Below are 19,673 nucleotides of genomic sequence, written 5' to 3' on the forward strand. Positions count from 1 at the left end.
GAACGTGCGCGGGACACGTAAAAATCGAAGGCGCCGAATGCTGCGCGGGAGTTGGGGGAGTGTAAAATACGCGCAAAAGAATTAAATGCGGGCAATAAGGCAAAAGAAAAAAAAATGGAAGTACCCGAAGTGGCGAGACGAGAAGGCAGCGCGTGATGGGCGAGGGCTGCTGTCCACTCTCGCCCCCCCCCCCCCGTGCCGCCGCCCACTTGGCGCTCGGACGTAGAGTTTCGAAAGACAAAATAAATTACGTCTCGCGCACAGAGGGGGGCCATGGAAATAATACGAAAAAAGAAAATGGTCGGGAGCAGAAACGAGACGGCGAAGAAGGCGTTACAGTGCGATATATAAAAGCGTAGAAAATTAAAAGAATTAACCGAAAGGGCTCAGCTGAAAAGCCCTGAAGCGATGGAGAGAAAAACGGTGTATGTAATGAAGGCGTGTGTATCTCTGTGTGTGCGTATATATATATATATATATATATATATATATATATATATATATATATATATATATATATATATATATATATATATATATATATATATATAAAGAGAGAGAGAGAGAGAACAGGAAGGGGCAAGCGAGAAGGCTTGGTCCGCCCAGGGCCTCGACGTGTAGTAAAGGACACGCGCTGCTTGGGTGAACGCGAGCCGGCGGCACACAACGTGATGGGAGCTACGACGTCGGGAGTCAAGGCGACGCACGAGGGGAGAGACACTCCGGTACACTCAGTGGTCGCAACTTGAAGCAGTTCCCTCATAATATGCGGTACCAAGAACAAAGAGGCGGAAGAATACGAGAAGGTAAAACACCACCTCCTCTCCGCTCGCAATGAGAGCGAGGGGAGCGGAAGATGGAAGACGGCGACAAAAAAAAAGTGCATGCTGAAGCGCGCCGTTGCTTGGGGTTCCTTCTCCCGAGAAGCCGCAGGAAAAAAATATGGAGGGAGAGAGAAACAGCGACCGCGTGAACAAAAGCGCGGCAACATGAATGCACGAGTTGGACGAAAGCACGCGACGGCAGAAAAAGGCAGGAAGCTCGAAAGAGAGAAGATTATCCGCAGATACTCACGTAAGCTCAGCCGCAACCAACGCGTGCAGTGGATCACTACCTCACTCGCGCAAGAGACGTCAGCTTCGCGACAACTGTCACTAATAATACACAAACGACTCACTGTAGCGCATTATATATATATATATATATATATATATATATATATATATATATACATATATATATATATATATATATATATATATATATATATAGAGTGTGTGTGTGTGTGTGTGTGTGTGTGTGTGTGTGTGTGTGTGTGTGTGTCGCGGTACTAGAACCAAATGTTTACAAAAAAAAGTGGATAGCCTCACCTGAATGAAACGAACGACATATCGTTAGCCGTCCTGTCGTATACTTCTTAGGGTATTCGTTATATTGCACTTAATGGCTAATTAACCAAGATCAATTACGTCAAACGTTTAACACTCACCTTATGGCCAAGTGCGGTTCGTTGCGTTGTAGAGGGCCCGACTCATTTTCTAGTAGCGTGCAGGACATGCTTGGATTACTTGGATTTCGCTCTCTTGCAAAAACATGGTGGCTTAGATTTGCATAAGACTACTCGTGGTTGACAGCTCTGCCTCTTTTTGACAGACTCGTGCAGTGCATGAACAATGTTTCCCTGTCCACTTGCTGTTAGAGGGCCAGCAAAATGAAAGGTGCTCACTGGAGTGTTCCCTTTAACAGTGGACCGTACTGTACATGCGGCCTGATGATTTCTTACGACATTCAAGCAAAGCGCGCGAAATACGAAATAAAAGCATGCACGTGCCTACGCTACTAGGGCGCCTCGATGTCAGTCCCTTCGCACAGGGTGGTGACACTCACAGAGTTTCCTACAATATTTACTAGAGGGAACTCTGGCGCTGTGATCGGTCCGCCACCATGGGAATTGCGGGTATAGACTGTATAGTACACGGATTCGCCTGATCTTCGTGCTTGACGGCTTCAAGTGCACTCGTGGCATTGTTTATTGTTGTGTTCTGCGTTTGTTTCGAATAAAAGGATGGACCGTTGTGCACTTCGTGACCCGATTTGAATTGGTGAACCTAAAAGGTCAAGGTGGTCAAGTCGAACTGCTGAACGTTGGCTCAACTTCGTCTTGCGACAAAGCGGCCGCAGGCCACACGGAGCCAAACGGAGCCGAAAGAACGAAGCTGAGACAAATCCGTGTACTACCCATCATTCTCCCGCTGGCTGATGCGCCATTCGTTGCAGCTCCCATAGACAGGGGCGCCAATTTTCCCTTATTAGGAAACTATATGGTGACGCCCATTGACAGCGCAGCCGCTATATTGGGTCAAACAGTGGAGCTATCGCGTTGTGTGATGTTGCCATATTTGGTCAAACAGCGGACGCTGTCACCGCAGGCAGCAAGATGCAGTAACTATTTTCTGGAGAGGTGCGATAGAGGCAACCACGCGGGAATTTTGAAATATTTCTATTCACTAATTATTTTCGCATGTAAACTGAGCACATTGCCGACATATGATTGTATAAACATTGACTACAGGTCTACGTATTGACATGTACGCTGTGGTTGAATCTGCGGATGTGAGGACACCGTAGCCCTCCCTCTGCATGGTTACGCGGGCCTATTAGACGCGGATCTCATGTGAGCATAATCACTGTAATTATGGAGTAAGACCAAATATCGGATACAACGACGGCATACCACTTCTGGAAGCTTGCTGCATGACTTTGAACTTCACCGGAATTTCACGAACCCCATGAAAAATACCAAATTACGAATCGGAAAAGGCTGGCGTGTAATATCTTGTTACCATAGGCATGCGTAGTGTTCTGCAGAAGGGGGGGGGGGGGGCGCAAGTTTTAGCGCAGCGCATTCCCCCCTCCCCCTATGTTGGTCGAGTCCGAAAGGAAACAAGGTCCCGAATGGATGCAAAAAAAAATAAATAAATAAATGGAGTGACGTGCCTTTCACTGCGGCGTGCCATCGGTCCCCGACTTTGCGGGCGTAAAGGTTCCAAGTAAACAGCCCTTGGAACAGTGGCGTGGCCAGCAATTTGTTTCGGACGGGGGGGGGGGGGGGGATGCGCGCCCATGATCCCGCATGGGGTCCTGACAGGTACGCATGGTCGAGTGTCATTTTGTGCTCTGTAGCGACGCCTCATAGGAAAAAAAAAGTCACAGTTTCGCCGCAAGGGCGAAGCAATGAATGCGATAGCAAGAAAAGCGGCCCGTGATGGACGCGCTGCAACTACCGTGCGTCCATCACTACCCGGCAGCTACTAGACAGTTTTAATTTCACGTACGTAGGGACTTCTCGTACGCGAACGTGAAAAGTACACCTACATTACGTGCACATCTGAAACGTTTTTAGCTACACGTACGCGACGCGCGGTGAGAGCTCCCGCGCGAGCAGACAGCGCAAGGGCAAGGTTCTCCCTGCGCAAATATAAGAAGAGGCGAGAGAGCTGGCCGACGCCTTTACGTGCGCCCGTCGCGCTCCTAGCGCCATCTCGAAGGTAATGAAGAAACGCTTATAAGCGCCTCCGTCTCGGAGGACTGCAAACGGTAAAGGGTGTGTATATAACGCTCGCCGTTAGCTGCCTGAGGGATGTACGCTTTATGGAGTAGTGCTTAGCGCACCGCGCTGCGACTTTGGAGGTCGCTGGTTCGATTCCGCGCTTCGGAAGCATTTTTCTGATTTATTTTTCTTTGGGATATTGATGTATATATACATATACATATACGCAGCATGACGGTGGCGACGGCGACGGCAAAAATCAGCCGAGACTGTCCATATAATTGCTATCGCAATAAAAAAAAAACATTTTCTGGGGGGAGGGGTGGGGGGCACGGGCCCGGTGTGCCAATCCCTGGCTACGCCACTGCCATGGAATGCAACATCCAATGTTCCGCGGCCGCCCGTATCGTCAAAAAACTTGCGTGGCCCTGAGCATTAAAGGACCCCTGACAGCAAAATTTTTGTTGGTGACTTTTTTACTGTAATTTGTAGCTTTGGGTCTGGTAATCCCTAAGTTAAATCGTAAATGCTCTAGCATATCGTATAACTAATTCTAGCGTAGTTAATTGTGACCATTTTAGCGTCACTTCAAAACGCCCGCCTAAAAACCACAAGAAACTAGCGACCCATGCGGGGAGCGTCAAAGACCACGTGCACTCAAGCTGTGGTGACGTAGAACGCGCGGTTTTCAAATCGGGGCCCCGCGGCGTGTATCCGAAACATATCCCCTAGGATGGCTGGGGCCCATACTGCGCTGCTATTGGCTAGAGATGGTCACGTGACCTATGCGCGCTTCCGGAATTTTTTTTTTTGTTTTTGTTTGTTTTCAAGCAACATGGCGGCGCCCACGTTCGCGTTTTGTTTTGCGCTGAAGCCGTGCCCGCCGTAGAGATGACGCCGAAATGTTTGGGCTTTTGGGACGGCGACGCCTATGTCCGCTGTCGGCCGGCGTGGAAGACGCGGCACTTACGCCTTCGGATGTTAGCTGTTTTAAGGTAAGTAGTTGTCTCACCTGTGGTATTTACACTGCGGTCTTCTGTTCCGCGCGTAAGCTACATGTGAATTTGTTTCAAAGTTGCAGTTCCTTTGTGACGGGATGCTGCTTCTTGCTATACCGCGCGTTCACCCAAGAGTCCTTTGTCATCTTTTTCTTATGACGCGATGCACCGCCTTCCAGCTTACGCGCTGTATAGTACCACTGCTTATGAAACGCATAGTAGCGGTTGGAGCCTTGGGCGTTCGCTAGATACAAGTATACGCATTTAGGAAGGACACTGAAATGCGCATAGTGCCCCCCCCCCCCTTTTTTTTTAAACACAGACTAGTGGGATGCTGTCAACATTTAGCAGTAAAAAATACGCGGTGAAGATAAATCGTCTTTCGAAAATGGTAACTTAGCCTGTCCGATTATCTCTTCGCCAATCCGTAAAATTTCAAAGCCTTTGATCACTATCACATTAAGAGTAGGGAGCGCAGTTCTCCTTCTCATAGATTGATGGGTTAAACTAACGTCCAAAAAAGTTTTGTGCTGTTTTGAAAAATTGAAATAAGAACAGCAAACGGTACATGCGAGCTTCAATGCATATCTCTGTCATGTTGAATCAGACATGCAGTGCAAGTAGTAGTGTCCACTGTTGGCCATGCAACATGAATATTGAAAAAAAAAAGTGTTATTATTGTGAAACAAAAGTTGGTTATTGAATTCAAAAACATAATTGGACAGTACAGACACACATGATATTTGCAGACACAGTTATTAGAAATATTGTACACATTCCTTTTATTACTGTCACTGAACATATTACACATGAGTGCTGCTGACACAGATATGACAAATGAACTGCAAATATGTTTTGCATGAAAAAAAGAACTGCGAGGAAGCATAGTAAAATGATACAGTATGAAAAGACACAGACAAAAGGAGACAGACATGTGCACTCATAAAAAAAAATGCTCTATATTTCATGCACTTCTGAAAATGAAATAATTTGTGAGTCAGTGCACACGTCTGTCTCCTTCTGTCTGTGCCATTTTGTGCCGTTTATGATTTCGCTGTGCTTCAAAACCAACTAGCCCACAAACAAGCATTAACTGCAGGAAGCTTTCCTAGACTGTGACATGTTTTGAAAGAAATGACTGTGAGAGAAGAGTACTTCACAGTGCATGTTATCCAAGACATAATGTCATGACCACATTGAAAGGACACTTCCGGGACCCTATTTAAAATACTATGTTAGACGATAAGGCTGAAGATCTTTTACTTGAAGCAGGATTAGAACACCACAATGCGTGAAGGTGTTAAATTTCGGAACAAATTGTACGTTCTAATACCTTGCAGAGATGCCATAAAATTGCACCAGAACACCATTCACAGAAAGACATGTGCTCTTACCCTTTTTTTAAATAGTGTGTTCCCTCGTCCGGTTGATGCAAATGCATGGTCCAGCCGATGTAGCTTTCTTTATGGTCTGTCTGCAGCTTAGAGTTAGTCTTAATCTTTCTCCTAGTGATTTTCTGCATGGTATCATGTTGTTCAGCAAGCATCAACTCCCGCAAGAAAATGTTTTTGAACATCAGTCTTGCCTTGGAGGTAGCACTAGGCATACGATACAGCTTGGTAAGCACAGATTTGAACCTGAAAATCTGATTTACTTATTGATTTATTTGTTTGTTTGTTTTAGTTATCTCGTACGTGCTGCCGGTCTTGGGCAGGAGTGAATATAAAACGATGCAAGAGTAAATGAAACAACATGAGAATACATAAGAGAAATTGTCGTGTACAGAACCTTACTGCTGCATGTGACAGCACTCGGCACTGCACACGACAAAGTAAATGTTGAATGGCATAGCTAGTTTATCAAAAGCAAGCAAACAATACTATTACACACCTAGTTGATCAGAAACAAGAAAAAAAGAATATGAGAGGAGAAATCACAGCAAACAGTACGAGATTGCATCTGTGAAAAATTCACATACACAGCATCTTAATGTCCTCGCGTATGACCAGTAAGGAGTAAAAAAACACAGCTACTTAAAACAAACAAAAAAGAATTACCGCTTATCAAAGGTGCATGACAAGTGTAAGGAAGGCCGCGAAAACTATTAACGTGAACAATCGAACGCACTCAAGAAAAACCAACTAATTCGGCATTGAAACACCTCGGCAGGCAGATCCTTTGAAATATGGGTACTACTGCGAATGAACATGTTTTGTGCTGATATTCGCTGACCTTCATTGGATGAAAGTCCCACATTTGCCACTTCTGTACTGTTGGAAAGCATTGTTTCTTATCTGCTCCTAGTTCTGTTGATCTATTCCTACTATCTATGTCAACCATTATAGCTCTGGATTTCAGTAGGCTGGCGACTAAAACTTCAAAAAGATTGGGCAGGATCTGCAGTATAATGTAATTCACTTTTATTGCTTGTCATTAAAAATGAAATTACCAACAGGGACATGCCCAGCACGAGGTCCTTTCAAATATGGTCTAATGTGTACTTAGGGATGTGATCAATTGTAACCAATTTGCCGCAGCTTCTAGAGCAGTTAAAACCTCACTTTCGAGCAGGAAAGCAGCCTTTTGGAGCAGTTGCCAGTCATGCATTTTCGAACACACATTTTAAGTCGCTAAACACGAGTAGTTTACCATTTTTAACAAAATAAATATATGCACACATGCATGTATACTTGTCTATAATGTCCCAAAAGGTGAAATTAACCCACAGCGTCTCAACTTCCTGCTGACAGCCCTAGATTTCTATATATCCATGACATCAGGCTGCCCGACATTTCCTTGTGATACACATCTCATTTGCTAATCAGTAAGGCTTCCCTGATGCTTCAAGATGCACAAGTTTTCCACTCATATACTGTTTACTATCAGAAAGAACCAGCCTTGTGATGACGCCTGTGCTTTCAATGCAGCCTAGGCATTCGAGTTACGAGGAGAAGTACATGCTGTCGCACTTTATGGCCACTATTGGTAGGCTTTTGGTTCGTTTGCAGTTAATAAATAATTGGTATATTGTAAATTCAACCAATGACCAACATGAAATTTGCTAGAATGAAAGGCTTCGCATTTTATTTAAACAGGTTTTCTTAACTTGCACTTTTGCTGAAAAGTATTTGTATTGTATTTCACCGTGCTATCCGAGCAAAATCCCGCTGCCCACTGCAGTGGGCTGACATTGTTTATAAATTCTGTCCATTGTATGATATTAAAACTTCAGTTACCTGCATAAATCCGTTAGAAGTCAGAAGAAATAGCAATCAAAATCAAATTTTTTCTAAAATTACCGAACTCGAACACCATGTTCTAATCACATGTGCATACTTCTTACTGTAGTTAATACAGTCAGTCCTCACATAAAAAACTGGAGTCACACAAAAACTTGTAAGTCTGCGCTTGTTTGTCTCGCTTCCTTCTTAGTGTCCTGCCCCAACAGTCAATTCAACCAAGATGAACGCTCACCAACCAGCCCAAATTTCTACACTGCTTACTCATGATACATAGCAACTGCAGCTTCCACCTCCCCCTTCCCAGTGTTGCGGTCTGGGTCAGTACAACAAACTTTCATACAACCTTCCAGGTTGCATGAGATGGCGGCAAGCACTGTGTTCATGTCTTTGCTGCTCAAGGTCGTCACAATGGGCAAAGTTGTAGCACAAATGACGGTTAGGTATGAACATTATTGCTGCGATTTACTTGCTCATCACCATTAACTCAATTTAATACATATGCAGACCCTCGTTGGTGTTCGCCCAGCCGTACGTGCTTTGCTTTGACTAACAGCCGCCCTACTGCTCGTTCACCGTCACCCCAACCACGCCGCTATTCCATGCTAACCAACTAAGTATCATCTCGGACGGAGAACGAAATCATGCAGCTCCTAGAGGTAGTGCTGCATCATTTTCGACTGATCCCAATCCTCCGTTGACACTCCCTACGAACAAGAACCTAATAGAAGTGCATGTTGTCAGTATATTTCTTTCACGGCATTAGTCGATACTGGAGCTCAGGTGTCCATGAGTGCTCTCTCTGTCGCCGACTCAAAAAAGTACTTAGTCTGCTATAACTAAAGCTGCACACGTTACCGATGGTGGAACTGTTGCCATCACTGGAATGTGTACAGGTTGAATAAGGATTGCCGGCCACCATGATCCAGTCTATTTACGGTGCTCAACAATTGCTCTCACGACCTAATAATTTTGCTTTTGTGTAAAAATGTTTGAAGAGGAAGACCTTACAAAGTTTTTGGTACTGGGAAAGCATAGAACGACCCTGCAGTCTGCTGTACGCAGTTTTTTTTAATTGCCTTTGTCTTGCTCCTATTTTTACTTTCAGCAGAGAGCCAGAAGACTGCACTGGAAACTCCATTCAACACCATATTGCAGAACATACTGTGATGTGACCCCAAGGCCCCCGAGTATTTTCTGACATTGTTCCCACTATTGAAATAAATGATGAGATCACACACAACCATTTTCACTCTACTAGAATAAATGCTGTTGTCGTGCGCTTACTGCAAATAAACTTCTTCAAAGTCTGATTTGTTTTGTGACTGATTTATGTTGCTTCCCCAACACCCACCATTACTCACAGCCAGGATACTAACTACAAGATGGACTGGTCCCACCCATGAAAATGTCATAGCTATTTAGCAACCACAGGAGATATACTTTTGTAATTAGAGCACAAGGTTTATGAAAGGACACAGTACACGGGTCTGCAATTGATAATACACTATCTGACCTTGGAGTCGCTGAAAAGTAAGCAGTGTCTGTGGCCCAATCTACAATGAGACATGGGACAACTTAGTTACAAGATTCCTTGAGTAAATTCATTCTGTATGTGAATCTAGCAGTACAAATACAAATGAGGCTTATGAGAGCTTTGTTCCTTTATTAAAATATGCTTAGTATAATGCTTTACATTTCACATGGTAAGGGCTCCCAAGAAAGGTGGAAAGTCGTGGATTCCTTGTAATTCTCTGCAAATGTTTCATAAAAGATGCTTCCATATGTCATGAGGAAAAACGACTTTAACAGTATTTTGGCAATGAAGTAATGCAGATATAACAAAGCGCTTGAATCGAACTGAAGATGTGCAGATTAGAACCTCTACCACAAAGTAGTGCTCATAGTTAAAAGACGTGACGTGCAAACATAGACACACGAGAGAAGACATTGCAATCACCGCCTAACAACTGAAAAGGCACACAGTGGCCGAAAAGAAAGTACCTAGACACGAAACTTATCTGCACATGCCCAGGCAAGATGTGATACCTATCAGTCCGCACACGTGGTGGTACACGTGAGAGATAACCGTTCAGGCATTTAATTTCCTTATGCGCGTTAACTGATGGCTGGCTCACGCGTGCACTACCATTATTATTTACAGGCCATGGCTGAACTATTAGACGTGTTGCTTCATTCCTGTGCCTGTAGAAAACTGCGCATTCATCGAATTTTGTCGTGCATTTACACTCTCGACAATGTCAAGATAGATGCATGCATCATTAACTTGCAAAGAGCAGAAATAAAAATCCTGAACAGTTATCGATAGGTATCACCTCTTGCCTGGGCCTGCGCAGGCAAGATTTTATGTCTACTTTCTTTTCCGGCGCTATGTGTCCTTTCGGTTGTTAGTCGGCGTTTGTGTCTTGATATCTCTCTCGTGCCCGTGTTTGCACGCCCTGTCTTTTAAAATGAATGCGAACTAGCTCAGCTCTCTCTTATTGTAGTGCTCATGCCGATTTGTCTCTTCCTGAATGAATGTCATCCAATTCATTATACGTAACATAAATGCATCAAATCTGGAAGCATTCTTAATCTGTATTTCACGCCTGTCATCTCATGACAATTATAAAGCGCCTTGTTATCCATTATAAAAAACACAAGGGCCTTTTAGGAAGCGTAACATGAGTAATGCATATTTCAAACCAGGACCGTACGCAGGAATTTTTTTCGAAGGGCGTTCGTGTGTAGAACAGCTAACTGCGGCAACTGGTGGTCGCTGTGAAGGCATGGAAGTATTTTAGTGTAGCACGAAAAGTTAAAGCACGAAAAAATTTTGGGGGGTGTCAGAACCCCCTCAACTTCTCCTTAGTTACGGCCCTGTTTCAAACCCCCATTCATATATATGTCTAATAAATACAACTAGTGCCAAATAATGCCAAATGTCTTATAATTTATTCACTTAAGAGCTTACTTGACCTGTTAACCATCCTTGTCCATTTCATTCAAAATTTGTCACGCTTTTTCCCAGAAAAAGTACTATAGCGTCCATATAACTTGTAACCTACTTTGAAAACACACACCCATTTTGTAACAAGAGTCAGTATTTTAGAATAACAGAGAGCTGAGCTAGTTGGTACGTTTTCATTCTAAAAAGACAGGGCGTGCAAACACGGACACAAGAAAGAAGTCAGGACACCACAAAGCACAAACGGCATTTGTGGTGTCCTGACTTCTTTCTTGTCTCTGTGTTTGCACGCCCTGTCTTTTTAGAATGAAGAGTCGGTAATAGTTCATTGAAGCACTTTCACAGATATTTTTGCTTGCATCAAGAACCCGCTATATATTATACTTTTGCTAATAAAACAGCAAATCGTTAACGAAGTATTGAGCCTTAGCAAACAATGTATTGTACTAGCAATCTACTTACTGATGTGATAAGCAAGCCTGATAAAAAACTAGACACAATATACAATTGAATGAAAAGTCGCAGTCAGTGTAAAATAATAATATACAGGAAAATAGCAGCATGGTTTACAAGTTGAAGAGGTTCCAGCTGGCATTTGGTTTCTCGTTAAGAAATATATGTGCTGTTGGGCAGGTAATGATGTATACATCAGAATAAACAGTGCACTGTTCTGTTAGACAAGTGGAAGCGGAAAACAAACACTTTTTAAGGATAGGATTTTGCGTGCTATTTTAATGTCATTAGTGAACCTTGAACATAACATTAATAAAGAAGAGTCTGTGCTCCAATTTCACGACATATGTCGTTATTTCTGTACTTAATATTCAAGTGGTATGTGCATCCATTTACTGGAGTAATTACTGGATGGCAGGGGGTGGGGGGTAGTTCTAGGGGTGCTGTATATTTTGTCTTTGCATATTTCTTACAGTAAACATGTTCCTACTATAATGTACCACGTTGAGAGTTTGCAAAATATAGGTATATTCTCCAAGTACATCATTTCTTGAATCGACTTCTGCTTTCTTCTGTTCGTGCTCTTTTTTTTTCTGATCATGTCGTTAAGTTTGTTAACCGTCCTTCATTTCAATGTACGTCCTGTTTTGGTTTCGATATTTGGGCCCTGATGGGCAATCAATTGGCGTTACTACTTGGTTCTGCATGTCCAATTCACTGTGATGGATGCATTGCATGCTGACATGTACATAACATGTCCCATTACATGTTGAAGTAGTAGTTCAATGCAGCAGAGCACCCATTAACATTACATTAGTTCACATAAAGGAGTATGCTTTGCTCCCTGCCTTTTCCAAAATGAGGTACACTTACCAGAAGCTTGGAAGTTTATCATTTAGAAAACGCAATTCCCGAAACGTGTTTTTTTTGCATTTATATTGCGCTAAATTTAATTTTAACGGCATCGAGCCGTGTTGTGAATGAACAAATATCCACAAAGTGCCTCCTGTCTTTTCTTTCTCTTTTTTTTCACCATAGCTGAATAAGAATGCACTCATACGCCAGCAAAATTAAGTTATAGGGTTTCTTGCGTCGTGTCAATTGTTATTGTTCTTATTATTATTATTATTAGGTTTTAATACATAGAGAACACGAAGACACAGAGGAAACAGAGAGGGTACAGGCTGACAACTGCCACCTAAAGGGGCACAACGCCTGCCTGCTCCTTGAACGGGCAGGGGGAACAGAGGAAATGAAGATAGGGGGGAAAGAAAGAGGAGAAAAAAACAAATAACACAGACGTAAACACAAATAAGCACGTGCTCGCTGCATAACGAATGCGGGACACTAAAAATTGTGCTTAGTGTCTCACATGACCCACATGACGGACTATCTACACGTTCTTGACGAAATAATATCCCACGCACTCATACAGAGCCAACTTTTAGCTTATATAAGAGGGCTCTGTCACGACGAGGCAATCCACGACCACGAATACGGGGAGGGAACAATCCGCTTGCTACACGCCGGTCAGGGTGCTGCTTCAGAAGATGTCAGCGGATCAACAGACGAGCGTTGTCAAACAGGCATGAAATTTCTTGGCAGTCACATTCGTTGTGGGCACAACTTGAAGCTAGGTGATCGGTGTCTTCATTGTCATCAATACCCACATGCGTAGATATCCAGTAGCAAATGAGGGACAACCCCACGAGAAATAACACGATCGCGTTATAAAGCACGCCAAAGGGGGCGACGCCGTGTACACGCTCCCGGATTAATGTTGATTACCACTTCATCGTAAAACGATCGGCGTATGGGCGTTTGTCAGCAAAAGGCTCAAACATTTCGGCGTCATCTCTACGGCGGGCACGGCTTCAGCGCAAAACAAAACGCGAACGTGGGCGCCGCCATGTTGATTGAAAACAAACAAAAACAAACAAAAAATACCGGAAGCGCACGTAGGTCACGTGATTATCTCCAGCCAATAGCGGCGCAGTATGGGCCCCAGCCATCCTAGGGGATATGTTTCGGATACACGCGGCCCCGCGCGTGGTAGAGATTGAAAGTATGTGGGTGCCTCGGTATGGGTTAAACCTGTTAAGCGCGTGACCCCTCACGAAAACTACCTCGAGAGCAGCCCGACAACAAAGCGAGAGGGGTGCGGAACAATAGGCCTCGCCGGGTGCCAGTCAAACCTTCTGTGACGTCCACAATACTAGCTTTACTCGTGGAACGTCACGCGGGGCCTCTATCTACGTCATACCAGGATGTCGCAAGGTGCAGCCAACTCAAGTGAGCACTCATGCTTACTTTAAAACCAAATTAAGATATCTTAAAGGCAACGTTCGTCGCTAATAATCGGTCAGATGTGCCCCCGTATACAGGAAAGTCAAACAACACAAACATCTGGAGGTTTCAATTTTGGTGTCAGGGGTCCTTTAAACGATGACGTGACTGAGGAAAGGTGTGGGGCAGAATTGGCGCCCCTCATAGATCTCTCCTGTGCGCACGCCTACGCTCGCGATACCTTTCAGAACACGCAACGACCCGTTGGTGCCTACATAACCATCCGTTCACGCGGTGCCATGGCGGGCCGTGTTGTGTTAGCGCACGCGCTTCGTGATTCAGTGGTCGCGAGTTCTTAAATTTTCTTATACTTATTTCTGGATGAGATGTCTGTATATCGAGCGTACGTCTAATCGCATGCCTGTATAAACCTCAAATTTCTCGATAAATGAACAAATAACTGAATTTTTTGCGCAGAAAAGTAACTCTTGCTCCCTCGAGTATTGGGAGGGAGCATCCGTTGCTCCCTTGAGGAGTATCGGGAAGGAGCAACTGGTAAAGGGTAACAGCAATGGCTGTGGCAGATCAGTTGCTCCCCTAAAGGAGCAACCTCGATACCCCTTTTCCTGCTTTACTTCTTAGAGTGCTGTAGTTTTCAGTCGCTCCGCCAAGCGCTGCAGATCCCGCAAACCTTTGCGGCTGACAGTACGTTGCCACAAAAAATCGCATCGGTCGTTTTGGAATGCGCTCTAGAACCAAGTGAAACGCACTTGGCCCTAAACGAAATATTAAAAATTTTACATTATTGATCTTAGTTACTTAAACAATTAAACGCCATGTATAAATGCCATAACGAGCGCGTCGGCTCTGATACATGCCTGATCGAACATTCCAGCCAGGGGCGTAGCCAGAAATTTTTTTCGGGGGGGGGGGGTTCAACCATACTTTATGTATGTTCGTGCATGCGTTTGTATGTGTGCGTGCCTATATACGCAAGCAAAACTGAAAAATTTCGGGGGGGGGGGGTTTGAAACCCCCCCCCTAACCCCCCCTTGGCTACGCCCCTGATTCCAGCGTAATCACCGGTGCTCGCGTTAAATCCAGAATAAACTCGACTACTCGCGACGTGCGCGTATACACCTTTTCAAATTCTCACGCCAGGGAGGCGCCATGTTGAAATGCGCGCCGTCTAACGTGCAAGATTGGCGAAATCGCCATCTTGGGCTGCGCGTACTCGAACCGGCGCGCTATCTGTTGCTGTGAGGTCCCTGCTAAAGCCTGTGTTTGCTGATTTTTCGTTTCTTTAAGCTGTTTTGTTTGGTATCGTCGCTGCCATTGACTTATTTGTCGCTGTCTGAACCGTTCAGCGGCGCGCATTCGCCCGTGAGACGCAAGAATTAGCTCCGCGTCAGCGAACGGCAGTGCTTCGTCGTCGGTACCAGTAGCAGCCAGCGTAGCACCAGGTCGATCACGGCGTGAAGTGTTAATAATCGATAACTAGAGCGTTCTTGCAGCTGTCTACCGCTTTCCTTTATTGGCGTACTAAATGTCTACGGATTATCCATCAGTTTCAAACCTCCGCGCATACTCATTGGCGGCGCGTAAGTTTGTCAGCTGTAAACTGTAAACACCGCACAATCCTTCTTCACAGATACAGTTGACCTACATTCACCCCGACGACGTCGAAGACTAGGTCGAGGAGACCTGTGAGTGGCCAGAAATACCGCGAGCGAACATTGTTTAATCTCGTTGAGGCGAATGCGTGGGGTCTTCGCCAGGTGTGCAACTACGAGGCACTGGAGTCGCGCAGCTACGTGCAGTTTGACTGTGTGGGTCAGTCGCTGGCGCACAGTGTGAAGGAAAAAGTCGTGCTGGTGAAGGGGAATGTGACACCGTCGCAAGCCGTGAACAGTAGGCCCCATCGCGCGTGGGTTTCCGCGAGGCCGTCCGCTGAAGTACGGCGCGCGCAGGCTGCACATGCGTAACCGGGCAAGGCGGAGTTTGCAGCCGTGTCGGCCGCTGTGTTATGGACGATATGAAGTGTGAATCCGCAACATTCTCACGAGTTAGGTGAGTCATCAGTGGCTTGCGTACCTTTCTTTCCTATCTAGGATGTTGCTTGGGAACGTTGTTCTCGTCTTTTTTCTTGCCGCCAACGAAATACCGGGAACAGAGGCGTGACCAGGGCGACACGCGCAAGTTCTTACTATTTAGTGAAGCCACCCACTGCTGCTGCAATTCAGGCGACGAAGGAAAACGATGCAGCGCGAACATGCCACGCTTGCACTCATCGCGTGGCGTACATGCGCTGCGGACACACGATTGCACCTTAAATATTTCTCTTCCGCTGCTTGTTCGTTCACCCGTACACGACACAGTGATGACCAGATGACTTGCTATGCAAATGCAGTAAATGTTCTGCCATGGTAGTCACTTCGTATCGGACACAGGCGCATAACACAGTCACACAAACGCGTACCGAAGCAACACACACACAGCACTGGCGCAGCCCAAAGCACGGAAGTTTTTCCGATTTACCGACGCCACCCATTTCTTCTGCAATTCCGGCGACGACGGAAAGTGATACAGCGAGAACATGTCACACTTGCAATCCTCGCGCGGCGTGCTGTGCTGCGGGCACACGATCACGCCTAAAAAGTTCCTTTTCCGCTGATTGTTCGTGCACCCGTGCACGACACAGTGATGGCCAGACGATCGGTTCTTTGAATACGCACAATTTCCGGCCATGACAATCGCTTTTTATCGCAAAGAAGGGCCTAATTCACACACAACATCCAAGCGTACCAAGCGTACAGATACAACATGCGCAGCCCAAAGCGCGATGGCAACACTGAAAACATACCCTCGACCCCTGCAGCGCACTGGTGCGAGCATGGGTGCGAGGGTGCTCCTGTGAAAAGGTGTATAAATAGTCTTTGCAGTCAAACAATCGCCAAGTTTCCCAAACATTCGGCAGTTTTTGCCTAACGTACGCTAAGTAAGCGGTCCTTGCGGTCGCCCGTTATTTCTGTCACTTAAGGAGGGCACGCAAGAGGTCAGCGTACGACGCATGCGCTGTGGCGCGCGAAACGCTATAAGGAAAAGCTTTGCGTACGCTATTCTATAAAACTCTATTGCGGTGGTTACACGTGCACAACAGGCCGGTCACATAAGAATGTACAAAAAGTATGGAGCGTGGAAATATTTAAGGTAAGCTGCCAGGCCCGTAGCCAGGAATTTTTTTCGGGGAGGGGGGGGGGGGGGGGCACTTGCTGAAAACCTTGACTATTTGAGAAAAACGCCTATTTTCATGATTTATTTTCGATAAAACACCATGTGTTAACAAAATTTCGGGGGGGGGGGGGGCTGCCCCCCTCCCCCCTGGCTACGGGCCTGCAAGCTCCACTCCTTTATGCGCGTCTTATAATCACGTTGAGGCTGCAGGAAACCGTTCCTCTCGCAAAAGTGTGGCGTTAGCGATAAATGCGCAGTCCACGGCTGTCGCGAAACGTGCAAGAACCGGTCGCATTTTGCAAGCACGCATACGCAAATTGTCCAGGTTATGCAAGGAGATAAGGAAGACGGGGAGCAGGAAAATACGTGAGCGAAATCGGCTAACGAATGGCGAGTTGTCGCTTCGCAGAATTCGGCCTCCGCGATATGCTTACAAGACTAGCACCTGACGCGGTGGAGTCCGCTGTTTTAACGGCCCGACAGAGCAATTTACAAAAGCACGGACGAACCTGAGCTTGTTTGCTACGTGACACCCGATAAAAGTGTGAGCGAGCGGGCATAATTCGTATATAAGAAGGCTGCCTGCGAAAAGGGCAACAAAGGGGAGAGGGAATTAACCGAGAAAAGATGCAAATTTTTTTTTATTCTTCATTTGACTTTCAGGCGTTTGAAAGTGTACCCACCACGCGATATACACGAGATGAATTCATCCGAATGCGCCACTGATCGGACGCGCAACAACGAGCAGCGCATGCGTCACAGACACGCCTGTTCCTGTTCGTGCATGCGTGCACGAACAGGAAAGAGTTTTACTGCAGTAATCACGGGCGAAACTCGGGAATTACAATATGGAAGAAAACCAATTAATAACTGCCCCGGTCGAACGCGATCAAACCAGGTTTGTGAAATCGTTGAGCGACGCGTGCACAGAACGTTGTGGACAGGATAGGTGCTCACTTACCAAGTGAAGTTTAATGAAAAGATTCCAAGAAAGCGGAGTGGGCGCGCATGCGTCGTCACAAACTAAGCTCATATATGCAACGCACTGAAATGTTTCGGATATGCCTCGCCAAATAGCACAGTTCTTTATCCGGAACTCACGCACGTGCCTGATAGTGTGCGTATTTGGACAGACTCCCTTGAGCCTGCATGTCACTAGATTTAGTAACATTTGTTGCATTGTCAAATAGCGGTGCGCAACCGCCCTCTTTGACGTGCGCAGGTATAGGTGCACACCATTCACTACAGCTTTTAGCGACGACGAGTGCTCCTTGAGCAGGTCGTTAACACATTGACCAGTTTGGCATATGTAACATTTACCTAGCGGGATCTTGCAAACGACCTTGGTGACGCAAGTTGCAAAGGGATTGACATGCCTCTTCTGGCATGAATTCCTTTCGCTTTTAATTTCCCTCTGAATACGTACTAAAGATCACAATTTAGAAAGTTTGCAAGGAGCAGTGAAATCTAAGTCGACGGGCAGTCCGAAATGGCCGGCGGAATGCAAGAATCGGCAGACGCGAACGGAATTCTTGGCAGTGCGGACGTATGCTACCTTGAAGACGATCATTTACGTTGAATAAATCATTTGTTGTTATTAGCCACAGGACTGCTTATTTTTCACGTGGGCTTCACCTCAAGCTTCTTAAGCAGAGTCTTTTTTTTTTTTTTTTCCTGAGGGGGGAACGCTCTAATGGGCGCTTGGCAGGCGGGTGTGTCGCAGAAATTTCGGCACGTCACACAATAACTGATACCGCGCACCCGGGGCCACGATTCAAAAGTCGCGCTCTAAACGTCACCAAAACTTCGCCGCACGTAATCTCATGGTGCTTCACCATGAGATTACGTTAGTTTCTTATTAGGCGGGCGTTTTGAAAGACGCCGAAGGTGGTCAAAATTAACGACGCTAGCATTAATTATGATACGTCAGAGCAAATACCATTCAATTTCGGGATTATCATACACAAAGCTAGTAATCGGCATAAAAGTCGCAAAGAAAAAATTTGCTGCCCGTGCTCCTTTTAGCACACGGGTGTTCATGAATTTCGTCCCCATGTAAATGCGGGCACCGTGGATGGTAATCGAACCCGCGTCCTGGAGCTCAGCAGTTGAACATCTTACGTGCTAAGCTGCCACGTCTGGTAATATGGAAGCAAGCTAAGGAACGACCGATGGGAGGGGATTGACGCGGTGTTCGCAAGACTAAGCCTTAGAATAACTAAGGTGTGAATTGTAGGGCAAACGCTAGCGGCCATTGCCAACAATTGTTGCAAAGGGGCGGGAGACTCAGCTAACCCTTTTCTCCCCCCCCCCCCCCCCCAATGTATATATATATTTGGGCAAGTTGGCAAGTTGTAATTGGTTAGGCATTTTTGAAATGGGCAGCGCGAAACCAGAACACGAGCAGGAGTACAATTCACACAGGGGCGGATCCAGGCGCTTGCTTTGGGGGGGGGCGGTTGGTTGTTGGGGGGGGGGGGAGAGGGGGGGGGGGGCGTTGCCCAACTTTAAAACTTCACGTTAGTAACCAAATGCTCATTATTTTTGTTCTCAGTTGCATTGCTCAGTGCCATTTCATTATCTAAAATTTCGCATATTTCCGCTAAACATTGGGGAACACGTATCAGTGTTGTTGGTAAGAGGAGGGTGAAAGAGGGAAGGGCAGGCCACCTGCTCGATAAATGAGTATTCCCACAACGGCGAGCTCTAGTATTCCTTGAACGTAGTTTCGGAGTAAGCCTCCCTTTGTTACCCCGCCCCCTCCTCCCCATTGCCTTTTTTTCTGGCCGGTCGTGTTGCCAGAAAATGTCCTTTCTATCTCCGCAGCCTAAGGACGGTCAAACGGAGCTTTCGGAGTCGCGCTCGATTATACCCCGCGCACGTGCTCTCGGAGGCTTGCTCGGTACTTCGGCGAATATAATTCACAGCACCACTGCCTGCCTTCC

The 19,673-nt window shown here is 45.9% G+C and overlaps 1 protein-coding gene and 1 long non-coding RNA gene across 3 annotated transcripts in view; one reads left to right on the forward strand and one right to left on the reverse strand.

The window, feature by feature from the left end:
* The window catches only part of LOC125758489 (uncharacterized), a 210,298-nt gene extending 201,384 nt beyond the window's left edge, over positions 1 to 8,914 (forward strand). Inside the window, exons 1-3 of one of the 2 annotated variants that reach the window (XR_007416125.1) lie at positions 4,527 to 4,545; positions 8,141 to 8,230; positions 8,899 to 8,914. This is a non-coding gene — a long non-coding RNA (uncharacterized LOC125758489). Of the gene's footprint in view, positions 1 to 4,526; positions 4,546 to 8,140; positions 8,231 to 8,898 lie in introns of those variants that run through there. The other variant, XR_007416124.1, reaches the window with a different exon arrangement.
* LOC119394503 (uncharacterized) overlaps positions 1 to 19,673 on the reverse strand; it is a 146,385-nt gene that overhangs the window by 84,879 nt on the left and 41,833 nt on the right.

The sequence above is a fragment of the Rhipicephalus sanguineus genome, chromosome 5 (assembly GCF_013339695.2).
Source record: "Rhipicephalus sanguineus isolate Rsan-2018 chromosome 5, BIME_Rsan_1.4, whole genome shotgun sequence".
Taxonomy (NCBI): domain Eukaryota; kingdom Metazoa; phylum Arthropoda; class Arachnida; order Ixodida; family Ixodidae; genus Rhipicephalus; species Rhipicephalus sanguineus.